The sequence below is a fragment of the Phoenix dactylifera genome, chromosome 10 (assembly GCF_051530095.1).
Source record: "Phoenix dactylifera cultivar Ajwa chromosome 10, Ajwa_hap1_PhDact_Kaust_v1.1, whole genome shotgun sequence".
NCBI lineage: Eukaryota > Viridiplantae > Streptophyta > Magnoliopsida > Arecales > Arecaceae > Phoenix > Phoenix dactylifera.
Genome location: NC_143199.1, coordinates 31,283,376 through 31,297,201, shown reverse-complemented (window position 1 = coordinate 31,297,201; position 13,826 = coordinate 31,283,376).

Below are 13,826 nucleotides of genomic sequence, written 5' to 3'. Positions count from 1 at the left end.
ATAGTTAACCAAATTATAGATGCATATATACTTGAACATTATTGAAAAAGGGAACCAACAATAAATTTTGATATTTTCTTGGTGTCAGATGGTGATCTGATGTTTGTAAAATAACAAGATTATTATAGTAATAAAGCCATTAAAATAGTATAAAAGTGATTATTTGAGATTGTCATCATGTAAGGAAAACTAAGACTTGCTCTTTCAGGCGTAGCATGATGCGGTACATGACAAGTTACCAAATGCTAATGAGCAAAAAGTTTAAATCAAAATCCTTTCTAATCCATTATTGAACAAGATTTCGAAACCGATGAGAGCAAATGGCGAGCATCTGCTGTTGCAGAACATCCGGAAAAAAATGATCTTAATCAATCATGTGTATTAGGAGGCGAACAAGACGACTGACCGGGTTATCTCCTATGTAGCTCAGCATTCTGATAGTTTATAGGATAGACTTGAGGCTACCCCTTTTCTTTCCATCTTATTGTATTCTCTAACTTACGTGGATGTACTCGCACTAGAATTTGTCTTATTATATTTTCTGACTTACGTGGATATATTTATACTGAAGTTGTATGATTTATATGTATTATATATAAAAAAAAAACCCAAGAGAAATCCAATCTTCCAATTATAGCTACAGTCAAAGAAGACAGGTGAAGACCGTTACCCGTTCCTACCTTAATTCCACCCAAAAAAAAAAAGGAAGAATCCCGACTCCTAAGCAAATGCTCCCCCAATAGCTGCTCCGGGACTCCATTTTCAGTAGAGAAGGTGCCTCTCGTCTCCCAATGGGGCTTCCATTTCTTGCTTCACACAAGAAGACACCAACCCAACTGTCCTGAGTTTTTTTTCTCTCTCTGTGTGGGAAAGGGATAATGCTTTGCTTGACTAGAGATAACAAAGCGCCAATGGCATTGCCAGTCAAACTCATTGCAGGGAAAATTGTCCATATTGAAGTTAATTAAACATGGAGTGCAGAACTGATTCTTTGGATATTAGATCTTGGCATATTCGTCATGGATTAAAAAATCCATTCGAGCACTAACAATCTTATCAACAACTTAAGTAATAAGCTTGCTTGTCCCATGCCTGGAGATACCTAAGGAACCATATGCGAAACATCAATCTCTTGATAAGTCATGAACTGCCAAGCTAATTCTCTCCCTCTTTCCTTCTCCAAAGAGAGAGAGAGAGAGAGAGAGAGAAAACGCAAAGCTGGTATTGTCAAACTATACTTCCAAGGTTTAACCTGCTCTTCACTTGGACCTCCGTAAAATTTTTCAGTGCAATCTTTTGATTTCTGCATGGACAAACAAAAAATCTCCTACGCAGAAACTCCAGTGGTTATGAAGAATCTCGCCTTCATGGATGTGATCACGGCACCGTACTGCAAGCCTTCATTTGCCATCGGCTGAGAAGTTGAACGGCTCAACTGTAATGGAGGAGCTTGATTAATGTCTCCCTTAGAGATGATGTTGGCAAATATTATGAGACTCACCAGCTAGATCAAGGAGGTGCAACTACTTTTTACATTCATACTTGAACCCCCCTGAAATAGAGAATTTGGCCTGGCCTAAGCATGCCAATATTTTTGTTTCATTAAGTTCAACCACATTTAAAGGAGACAGTAGAACTGCTCCACAGTACTAGATAGCACTCCAGTCCCAAACAAGTTAATATATGGATTGCATATATATCAAACTAGGTCTCTTGCAGCCAACGGTCCTCTTTGTGACTGCAGTAGTGCACCTACTTGAGCAAATTATACACCACACCAATCATCTCATCTACTTTCAGTGCATCAATCAGCAAAATAAGAAGATGAGGTGATCGGCTTGGTGCATAGCCATGTGATGCACACGGTGCAGAGCATAAAATTAACATCAAACCTCTATAAACATTCTTTACAAAGTCCAAGAGAGTACATACATACTGCACGAACTATTACTTAAAAAGCTAGAACGGAAGTGGGGATCTGATCGCCGACCTATATTAAATTACAAGGACTCAAGTGTACTGGTCAAAGTCTTCCCTACCTCAATGATACCTATAAAAAGTTAAAACAAGGGTTGGACTCGAAGCATGTGCCTCTTCACCGCCCAGGGGAGAAGATGGAAAAACAATGCGGAAAGATGAGAGAACTATAAAATTTTATTTACGAATATACAGTAGAATGCAAATTAGTAAGGTGCAAGTTTTCATGCAAAACAAGTAAGTAGCAAAAAAACACATGGTGGTCCCCTTGACGACATCCAATCCAGAACAAACTAATCCTTAAAGCTATTTCCTTTGTTACCACCTTGTGGATCTGATCCCCTAGCATCGGCAACCAAGAGTCGGCTTTTTTCTATTTTTCTATAGTGTGCTCATCTATAACCACCCAAAGAATTAGTGGATGCTAATTCTTGAAGAAAAGCTAGTAAAACTTGTAGCTAAGAATCTTACCTCCTCCTTTTTCTTATCCTCTCTCTCTAAATTGGGGAGGTCAAAGCCACCTAAGGATGGCAATATATCGAGTAGGATGGCAATTATCCGAACCTATCCCAAGATTAGAAACTATGTATCCATACCCATCGTACACCTATTTTGGAACAGGGCAAAATGGGTGGAGTTAGATGGGGCGGATTAATTAGATGAGTCGGGTTTGATAAAACTATAAAAATTAATTTTTTTATATATGGATTGAATAAATAAAAAAGAATATAAAATTAAACTTTAGTACTTCATATAACATTAAAGAAATTAAGAGTTGAAGGCGTAGAATCTGATAAATTGAAATTTCAACATTGATAGAAATACAACAGGCGAAAAAGGTATATTCTAGGAAATCAAATGTCTCTTAAACTAAGCAAAATAATCAACTAAAAGATGGACAACTAAGTATCATATGATGTAACCTTTGACATGTTTAATCTTTTTTATGAGTGTCGCGACTAAGGCAAAGGGTGGGAAGAAAATTTGTGCATAGTTATATATGCGGGTTGGATTTCGAATGAATTTTAACATTATTGGCATCCATCCTAAATCTGCTATGGGTTTGAGAATCAAAACTCGTATTTGCCACCGACTCTAAGTGAATCGAGTAAAACCCGTCCCATTATGATCAGAGCAGGTCGGATGGCCGATAGGACGAAATAAATTGCGACCCTAGAGCCATCCTATCCTTATCCACTACACTCCAGGTAGTTCTTAATCTAGATAGGCTGACGGAGTAGGCTTGTAGAACTTTAGAAGCAAAAAATCGAGAAACAGCTCCTAGAATTGACCCCCCTACTAAGAGGCGAGATGCCGAGAACCCTACCTTGAAAAGAAGGGGGTGGATTGTATTGTATATTATTTCTTAGAAAAATTGGCATGTACTTTATATTTTTATTCTTTGTGTTCATTGGCTAAAAAGAGTCCATGACTTTTTTTCTTGTTGATTAATTTTGCAATGCACATGCCATGAGCATCATCATTTTTACCTATCATTTCAACTACAACATTGGACATATGGAACGGAAGGAGCAAAGATGATGATGCCTCACACAACGGAGACAACCATACGATGGCCTCGAAGAAACCCTCCAGATATATTGTTAGCTCATCCAATCATAGTAAGACTCCTGTAAAGGTTATGCTCATCATCATGGATGTGACCAAGGACAGTTTGAGTGGGCAGGCAAAGGGAACCCATGAGATTTATTGGATGGACATTAAAAAAAACACCACCAACCCACCCTTTGAACTAAGATGGGAAAAGCGCCCGCGCGCGCACCCACACACCTTTTGAACTAAGATGGGACCCGCCCACCCACCCCTTTTGAACTAAGATGGGAAGACATCTTACCAAAATTAGATTTAAGGAGAGACCCCAACTTAGCTCAGTGATATCCAATCACTAATAACTTTACTAACTGCATTTGGTTAGCACCCCTCCAAAAATATTTATACTATGCTGTGAAACACAAGCTTTGAGCAAGAGTACATGATATTCTCTTTTAAAGAAAGGGAAGAAGACCTATTTTTGTTATAATCGTAAAAGTTCAAATATTTGGTGATGCATCGTATGAGACACATGAACCTCATAACTTTTGACTCTGGTTGCTAAGTAGAGAGATGCGACCATTAGGATAAGTCCCAATTTAGCAATGACACATAATTAGCTCATTAAGTTGACGTAAAATTAAATAAGACAAGAATTTGAGCATCTAAATCTGAATCGGCTAAATACTCATGGATGACATATAGCGAAATAGTAATTTGAATTATCCGTGAATCTCAATAACCAAAAATTGGCAAGATGTGGAAAGGAATCATGAAAAATCTAACCCCATATTATGAGTGGATCTCGAAAGATATGAAAGATCTCCCTAAGTAAACCTTCATAAATCAATTTTGTTCTTTCATTCCCAGTAACCCCCTTAAGTATCAACTAATGAAGGAATACACATCCAGCTATATATTTTGTATATACATCCTTCTTTTGCTCCTCAACCTACGGGGTATCAGCATGGTATCATTATGAATATACAAACTAAAACTGTGAAAATCTAGAAATATACATGCCATGGCTGAGGAGAGAAAAGGTTCTTTTTTGAGGGCAACACAAAATATGCCCTTAAACTCAAGAGACATGAAGACTTGTAGAAAAATTAGTTGAGCTAGTCTACCACTAGTCACGAATCTTTGAAGCCTTTACCCGGTGGACATTATAATTACAAGTCCAAACTTGTCATGTTATCATGAAACATTTGCTTATAAATGCCCTCCACGTACACTTATCCTACACAACCTTCTCCTATTTCTCAAATCACTAGATCGTCATCCGGACGACATCCACCATCCATTCTTCTTAATCCTAGCCGATCAAATTTTTTGGTGGCCGTGCGGTGCAACACCGACCACCAAACATATCAAAAGTTGACCAACTACCTACAAGTCTAAGGTGTCATCTCGCATTACGGTGCGCCCTAATATGTTAGTATACCATGTCTTTTGACGCACTTCACTTGGACAGGATACGAGCAAGCAGTGTTATGCGAAGGATGGGAGAATAATCTTTAAAAAAAAAAAAGTTAAAAGGCCATGTCCCTATATCTCTTACTTTGATGTAAAACCACCTTGTTGTTATCATGGGCAACAACCTAGTACTATCAATCAATCGCTAATGGGCACTATTCTCCAAATCTGGGTGGCTTTTTTTTTGACTATTATTATCTTTGCACCTTGTTTGTCTTGATATGATTTTTTGAAAGGAAGCATTAGCCTATAAGATTTGGCAGCTTCATGGACTAATGGATAAGAGAATCAAAAATTTTATATCCAAAAGTATGTGCTGGTTCTCTAATATATACTTGTTTCTAGCTTCCACCTCCTCCGCCCCTTGTTTTATGAGAATCCATCTGATCTTTGATAGCCATGAATGGTTTGGTATTGTTTTTTTTTTCGTTTTGTTTTGTCCATGCCGGTGTATAAGTGCAGTGCATTGTATAAGGAGAGGGGATGCATGTGCACGCATGTCCATGCACATGGAAATGAGCTTGCTATGGTGCATAACCTTTAATTTTTGATTCATAAGAGCACATGCGCATGTCTTATCTTCTAGTCTTAGCACGTGATTATGTGCACATAATCATGCTTGGTGATGCCGGGCTCGATAAAATTATAGATTGTTTTCTTGCCTCTTAGAGCAGCCTCGTTAATTGTTTTACAGCTTGGTGAAGTACATAGTTCAAGAAGCACGCATTAGGGATGAATTCTTAAGTCTACATTAAGACAGTCTTTGGATGGATATATTGACCTAGTATGTAAGGTCTATACAATGGATGTGATTGCTATCTACTTTTTATTTTTATTATAGATAAATTGTATAATTTAATAATTAAACTTCTACTTTGGATGATATCTTTCTCTTCTTTCTAGCAGAGAGCAAAATTTAAACCAAGAACGATGTATATGTGTTACAGATGGGAGCTTGTGGTATTGGTCATGATATGCTTAGTAGAAATTATTTTTTTTTTGCTTGGTAGAAATTATTGTGCCCTGACCCCGACACTCAACTCTCTTGTTCATCTAAACACATTAAAAAATTGGAAAAAGGAATAATCTATAAGGGATCATTAATTTAATAAAGAGACTATAATACTATATATTTTGTCGGTGACTTTTTGGCAATCTATTATCTTTTGCTACTTATCAATTTAACCAATAATGCGCACAAAGGGAAGCATGGATGGCTGTGATTGCTATCTACTTTTTTATTTTTACAAAAAATAAAATTTATTTTTATTGTAGATAAGTTGTATAATTTAATAATTAAATTTCTATTTTGGACGGTATCTTTGTCTTCTTTCCAGCCAAAATTTAAACCAAGAATGATGTATATGCATTACAGATGGGAGCTTATGGTATTAGTCATGATTTGCTTAGTAGAAATTATTATGCCCTGACAAATTTACTGCTACCATGGTCTTTTCTGTGCACTTAGCTGAAGCTTAATAATTCATTTGAACGATTTTGATGTTCCAAATATCATGCTATTGGTGCAGAATTAGGTTCTGATGTATTGATGTCAACACATTTCATCAAGGGCTTGTGACTCGAGTAGAAATTGCCGTAAGTTAGACTCCGAAGCCTCAATTCTCTTTTTCATCTAAACACATTAAAAAATTGGAAAAAGGAATAATCTATGAGTGATCATTAATTTAATAAAGAGACTATAATACTATAATTTTGTCGGTGACTTTTTGGTTTAATTTAAAGGTTTGTAACATCGCCGCATCGAAAATCATAACCTGGGTGGGTCATACCTTTCATATTCTGCTTTGCCCGATTGAATAAATGAAAGAAAGATATAGTATATCAACAAAGCTTAACATAAGAGAGAGAGAAAGATATGTAAGATTTGTTTGTAATTTAGGAGAATCACCAGACTCGATATGGATCACTTTGGCCACTATAAGTATTCAGGAGTATCACCAAACTTGGATATGGATCATTTTAGCCACTACGAGTATTCAAGAGGATCACCAAACTTGATATGGATCACTTTGGCCACTACGAGTATCCAAGAGCAAACTCGATGTGGACCACTTTGACCACTATGGATATTTAGAAGGATCACTAGACACGTTGTTCAACACTTTAGCCACTACGAGCAAGGTTGGATAGGGTTTAGAAGCGAGATTCACTACATCGGAAAGCTGAATTGCAAACCAAACTTTAGGAGGCTATAATTTAGTCATACGATGCCTGATTGAGATGATCTTTTCTTTGAAATTGGATATTTTTTCGAGATCTACAACTTTGAGCTTATGAGGTTGAATCGAGCCAAAATTCCATCATCCAAGCTCCAAAAACGGGCCAGTCATACTAAAAGTTTCTTTTCAGGTAAGTCTTTGACTCGACGCAGCTCTCTATCTGAGAATAATCAGGCGAAGCAACAGAAGATAGAGTTGATGTAAAAGTCGAGATCTACCTCCTCAAGATTTTAGCTTTTTTTAAAAAAAATCTGATAAAGATGCCTATTTTAGGAAAAAGAGTTTTACCAGGTTTAGGAAAACAAATCCGACCCAAATTATATAAGGGCGGACCTTATATTATAAATAGAGACTATGTATCTCGTATTTTTAAAAATTAATGAAAGAAAATGGGACTTAAAATCCTGCTTTTGAAATTCTTCTATTTTCTTCTAGTTATTTTTTGAGAAATTCGAGTTGAGCAGGTTAAAGAAAATCTTTCTTCTCTCCCATCGGAACAGTTAAAAAAAAAAATTAATTAGATAGCAATAATATATAGAAAACTAATTAATTAGCACAGGTTATCCCATAGCGTACAAATATTTGTATTTTTGGCGAGGGCATTGAAGATCATTTTACATCCACTTGCTAGTTTCCCTACATCTTTAGCTATGTTGTGTTTCTGCAGGAAAAACAATAAAATTTGATGGTTGGACTGTTTCTTATACTGTGTACTACTATGTTAAAAATTTTAAATGGCACTATTTTTGCCAAACATCTCGAACATTTAGACTTGACAATATAAGAAAAAGGAGAAATATGATATTGCCGGCAGCAAATTACGATCAAGCAATCTGAACTAAGATAAAAATAGGTCCCTCCACTTCCTAAAGTAAGCTCTTTCTTTTGGGGAAACGGTGTAATTTTCTTTGGAGACTGCAGTTCTCCGAGGGTCTTCATCCATATCATTGCTAACCAGAGTAAATGCTTATGTCCAATTACGTATGTCACAAACACATGCAGACCACCATCACTCAACAAAAACAATATGAAGAAAACAGCAGACTTGGATATTTTTTATTTTGCTGTCAATTTTTTTTCTTTCTGAAGAAGATTTTTTTTTTTCTATCTGATCTAGCAGATAAAATTCGTTCGTATGCACCCTCACAATGTACTTTGAGTGACACTGAGTTGTAACTTCTCTATGAAACATAAGCTTGTAATACAGATAGTGTAACAATCCAGGACTTCACTCAAAATTGCTAGCCGGAAGGTATTATTTGGGTTCCTTAATCCTGTATAAGCATCCAAGATCTACCCAGCGAATAACCGATGTGGGACTAAACACACATCCGCATGGATCCTTACATACTCTCCCCGTTCAAGCCCTGACGTCCTCGTCAGGTTAAGGGTTCATATCTATTCAAATCAAATCACAAACACCACGATTGGCCCGTGGTCAGCTCAATGGATCCGTGCTGCAGTGTCCCCTAGTCCACATAGGTTATGGGGCCAGGTCCGCTCTAATACCATTTGTAACAACCCAAGACCTCACCCAAAATGGCTAGTCGGAAGATATTATTTGGGTTCCTTGATCCTGTATAAGTACCCAAGATCTACCCAGCGAATAACCGATGTGGGACTAAACACACGCCCGCACGGGTCCTCACAGATAGAAAGCAATGATTTTTCCGAATATTGGAAAGATTGAAATCAATAGTTGATGAGGTATATGCCTATTAAAAAATGTTGTTTTCCTTTATAAGAGCGTGAAATCTAAAAATTTAACTCCTTCGTAGAACTTGACATCTTTATCTTCAATTGTGATCCTGATGTAGAATCTGCTTAATAATTAGAAGCCCTATCTAAAACTTTTAGAGCATGTTTGGTTGCTGAATAAGTGGAGGATATCTCTCCAAATAGGTGGATATCTCACCAAATGCCAAAAAAAAAGGGCCAGATAAGGGCTTACACAATGTGGGGGGTTAGAGCTGATCATGCGTCGGGTTTGAGCATAGAAAATATCAAATTTTAAACAAGCCCCGTCCGGTCCGAAGCCCAACTACAGATGAATATAGCTTAGGACCGAGATCCGCCCAATGATTAGCTCTAATGGGAATATATGGTGGAATAGAATTGTATCCAGAATAAAAGAAACTCAATCTCTCCAATTATCTTTTTGCCCTTGCCTACTTGATAAACCCATAAAAAAAAGTGGGAAGGCAATTCGAACCGCCGCAAATCTAAAAATTCTTAAAATTCAATGCACTCACTTATTCCCTGCACTTCTCATTCCAACCAAACGCTAAAACAAGTGTATCTTTCCAATAGCACAAGATATTCCTCTAAAATTTATTCCGCAACCAAATGCAATGTTATGCTCGTTCTTAAACCAAATTGCCACAAGTTAATTATACTGTTAAATTCTTTGGGAAGCACCCTTACCTTTATCTCCTTTCCCCTTTCTCAGAGAACTGAATTTAACAAACTGGTTATCTATATAATGTAGCAGAGAAACATGTTATCACGTTATGTAGATCGAAAGATATAGACTGAAATCTATATTCTGAAAATCATCTATACGACAATTTGACAGCCACAATGAGCCAAAAGAACTTTACCGGATCCTAATTTTAATAAAAATTTCATAATGTGAACTTGGATTCAGACAATATGAGATGCCTTCGTTCCTCTATGCTCGTGTCAGCGATACAATTTGCATGCATCTTATTAATAAATTTTCTTTACTTAATTATGATGCCCAAAAAAGCATTATCTCTTGCTCAGATTGTAGAGACTGGTTGACCATTCAAGCAAATTATTGAAGTTCAACTCAGAGTACTAGCTTTTGGCAATTTATGGTTACTATTTAGTGTATGTGGAGGCAGATCTGCCCAGAGGAAAATGAGTAACATTTGTTGCCTATAGTTATGGCGTCTGAGGAGACTCAAATTCCATATTTTCTGTCAATATTCCTCTCTTGTCTATGGAAATGTCAATCAGAAGTTTGTGAACAATTTGTAGAGGGTTGATCTCTGTTTGGAATTCAGTCACCAAAAGTTATCAAAACTCATTGGATCATTACTTGATCCAGATAGTGATCTCGTGTAGATGGGCTCAGCTTGTCACTTGTCAGTGAAGCTGTTCTCATTTCTTCTTTTTGGATTTAATTACACCGATATGTGGTGGATATTTCACTTTTTTTTTTTTTAATGTTCTGGAGATATTCTGAACATTTGCAACTGTTCTTTTCATTCTTCTGGACAAACTCAATATAATTTTTATTATGGTGTACTCTCAGTTTGTGGTTGTGTTCATAAGGTCAAATTGAAATCATTATACATATTCTTTCAGAAAGAAGAAAAACCAGTCTACAACTACTTGGCACTGAGAATAACTATAATTACTTCTGCTGTACATCTATATTCTGAGGTGCATGTAGCATGAAATTTCACTATTCTGCTGCCTTCTGACTTATGTTTCTTTTTTCTAGTAAATTAAATTCATTTTGATATCTATTCAAGCATTGATACTATACCGACATTCATGCTATCTACTGATTGATGCTCAGAATTCTGTACTACTGAAACCTGCTTTTATCTTTTCATGCATATCTAAATTTGGAGCTTGAGCAGAAGATGCCCACATAAAATATAGGTAAAACTAGGACCCTTGTTTTTTTTTTTCCTTCTCAATCTGTATGTCTCTATACACTGTGTAAAGCTCTTCTGATGATTGCATCATGCTTGCCACAATTATCGAACTCCAAAAAGCAAGCCGAGGTAATTGAGGGACACAAAGCATGGCTGGTGGTTGATGATGCTAGGAAAATGATTGAGAAAGAGGTTAATTTGGTGCACTTTTCCCCCTTATAACATTATATCATTTACTTTGCATTATGTTTTACAGTTGTTTGGGTTAGCCAATTGTAAATCTTGCCTATCAAAATAAATCAAAATTGCACTTCAGCACAATCAAACTCTTTTTATACAGTGATCTTGATTTAGATTTGATCTCTGTTCCTTTGGTCAATGTTGCTTCTAAGCATTGAGATTTGAGACCATTCACATTTGCTTTTTTTTTTTCTTTCTGTTTCTGCATTTAAATTCTCTTGCATCTGGGACCTGTTCATGACAGGTTGGACTCATTACCTGATTAAAAGACCATCCTGCATCCTTAGTGTAACGTGTTGGATTTTGACTCACACGACCAATGTTGGGTGGTTACTAGATGGTTATAGTAACCACTTGATGAAAGGATAAACTCATGGGTCTCACCCTCTGCCTATAAGAGAAACACAGAAACCAGTCTCCATTAGCGAGAAACAAAAATTCAGCAATCAGACTATTCAATGGATCCAGGTACGCTACTCATTTATGATATGTTTATGATCCTAATTACAGCTTACATAATGCTGTTTATGGGTGTTATGGAACATGATTGAGAGAAAAATCTGCATCAGTAGCAATCTTCTTGACGGCTTTAGTAATCCCAGACATCTAAGTTATGCTGGAGAAGTCTGGGTGTTGTAAATAGTGGTGTTATTGGGATTCCAGGCTACAAGGTTAAACAGTTCGGTCATGTCTTAATGATTTTAACTCTGGTGTCATGTGACTATTGTTAGCAATATATCTCCTAACTAAATAAATAAATCTATAAATTCAATTAATAAAAAAAATCTTAAAGGAAATAATATACATGCATATCATTCGGCATCCAAATAATTCTATTTTAATACAAAATAAATCTATTCTAGCACAAAGTAAATCTATGCCTTTAATAAGTTTATATCATAGAATTTCAAATCCTACCAATCTACTAATATTAAATTAAAAATAAAGGTAGAAGAAAGTAGCCTGATTGAAAGCAGGTCGAAGCGCGTAGACGCTGTCCCAAAGAAGTATTTGCCCCCACGTACGGGTCACCCGGCAATCCTTCTCGGAGATACGACGACCCTACAACCTCTTCTTCGGCACGTCTCGGAAGAAGTCAAAGCGAACCCGATCGGACTTGCAGATCCAGCAAAGAACGGAATGAAAAGAACTAAATAAACTGAATAAAAAATGTAAAATAAAATTTGGAAGTGGCTAAGAGGGAGAAGAATTTTTCCAGAATTTTTCCACTATTTTTCTGAAATTTTTCGTGTTTAAAAAGAGATGAAATAGGGGGTATATATAGGGGTTTTACGCAGGGGCAAAATGGTCTTTTTGGCGGACGCGTCCGCGCTCTTCACGCGAACGTGGGCAACGTGCGCCTGTCCGCTGGCATGTTCCCATTTAAACCAAAAACGCCCGTTGGGCGTTTCCAATTCAAACGGGCATGCCCGTTTTATTTCTCAAACGCGCACGCGGCCCGACACCGGCCGCGTGCGCATTTAATTCCTTCTTTGAAAATCCCCGATTGTTTCCGAAACCAAACGCGTAACGCCCGCTGGGCGTTACCTTTTTGTTTTCCCTCTTAAACGCGCACGCGGCCAAATTTCGGGCCGCGTGCGCATTTAAATTTTTCCTAACAATCCCCCACAAAAATTTAAATAATTTTAAAATCAAAATAAATTGCTGGATATCTTATATCATGTAATAGGTGTAGGTACCTTTCGGTTTGAACCTTCACTTAGTGACAATTGATTACATCTGTGGAGCCAAGGTGGTCTTAACCTTGAACCTCGGTCCATGGCTCAGATTAAATCAACAGCACACATAATATAGCCCGATCTGGGTTCTAAGCGGGTTGCGCTATTATGGCCATGCGCAGGTATCTATCATGTGCTTTTTAGGGAATCGCCCATTTTCCATAATCGCGGCCTCACGATTGCACATATAGGTGAGTCCTAATAAGGAAGCTAGCAAGGAAGCTCCTGCCTCTTGGGTCTCGGACTCATTAAGAGTTATACAAACGAACTCATCCTACCGCTTGCTTTTATGAGCACTAGCGCCATAGGGATGAGGAAAACATGAAATAGTGCTCCTCTTAGTCACACTCCGGTTTGTTTCTACCCATTGAACCTTTTAAGGTTGGGTTCCCACCGTGGTGATCTATCTTTATGGGCTAAGCCCCATCCCCCTCGACGACTCTAGAACCACTGTTCTAGATAAACCTTTTGTAAGCTGATCAGCCAAATTATTTTCTGATTTTACAAAATTCAAGGCAATAACATTATTTTTCAATTTATATCTCAATGATTTATGACGTACTTTTAAGTGCCTGTTCATTTTTACATTGGCATTTTCTTGGTTGCACTTATCTATTGCAGATTTACAGTCACAATGTAAGGAGACAGGTGGTAAAGGTGACTCATCTACAGGAAGGTCTATAAGTAGATCTCTGAGCCACTCAGCCTCAGTGCTAGTAGTGTCTAAAGCTATCAGTTCAGACTCCATGGTACTCCTAGATATTAAGGTTTGTTTGGTGGATTTCCAAGACACAGCAGCACCTCCTAGGAGAAAGACGTATCCTGTGGTGGATTTAACATCTAAGGTATCGCTGATCCAGTTGGCATCACTATAGCCTTCTAGAACAGCAGGAAACCCACTAAAGTGCAAACTATAGGACTTAGTACCCTTAAGATACCTAAGGATCCTTTCTAATGCGGTCCAGTGATCT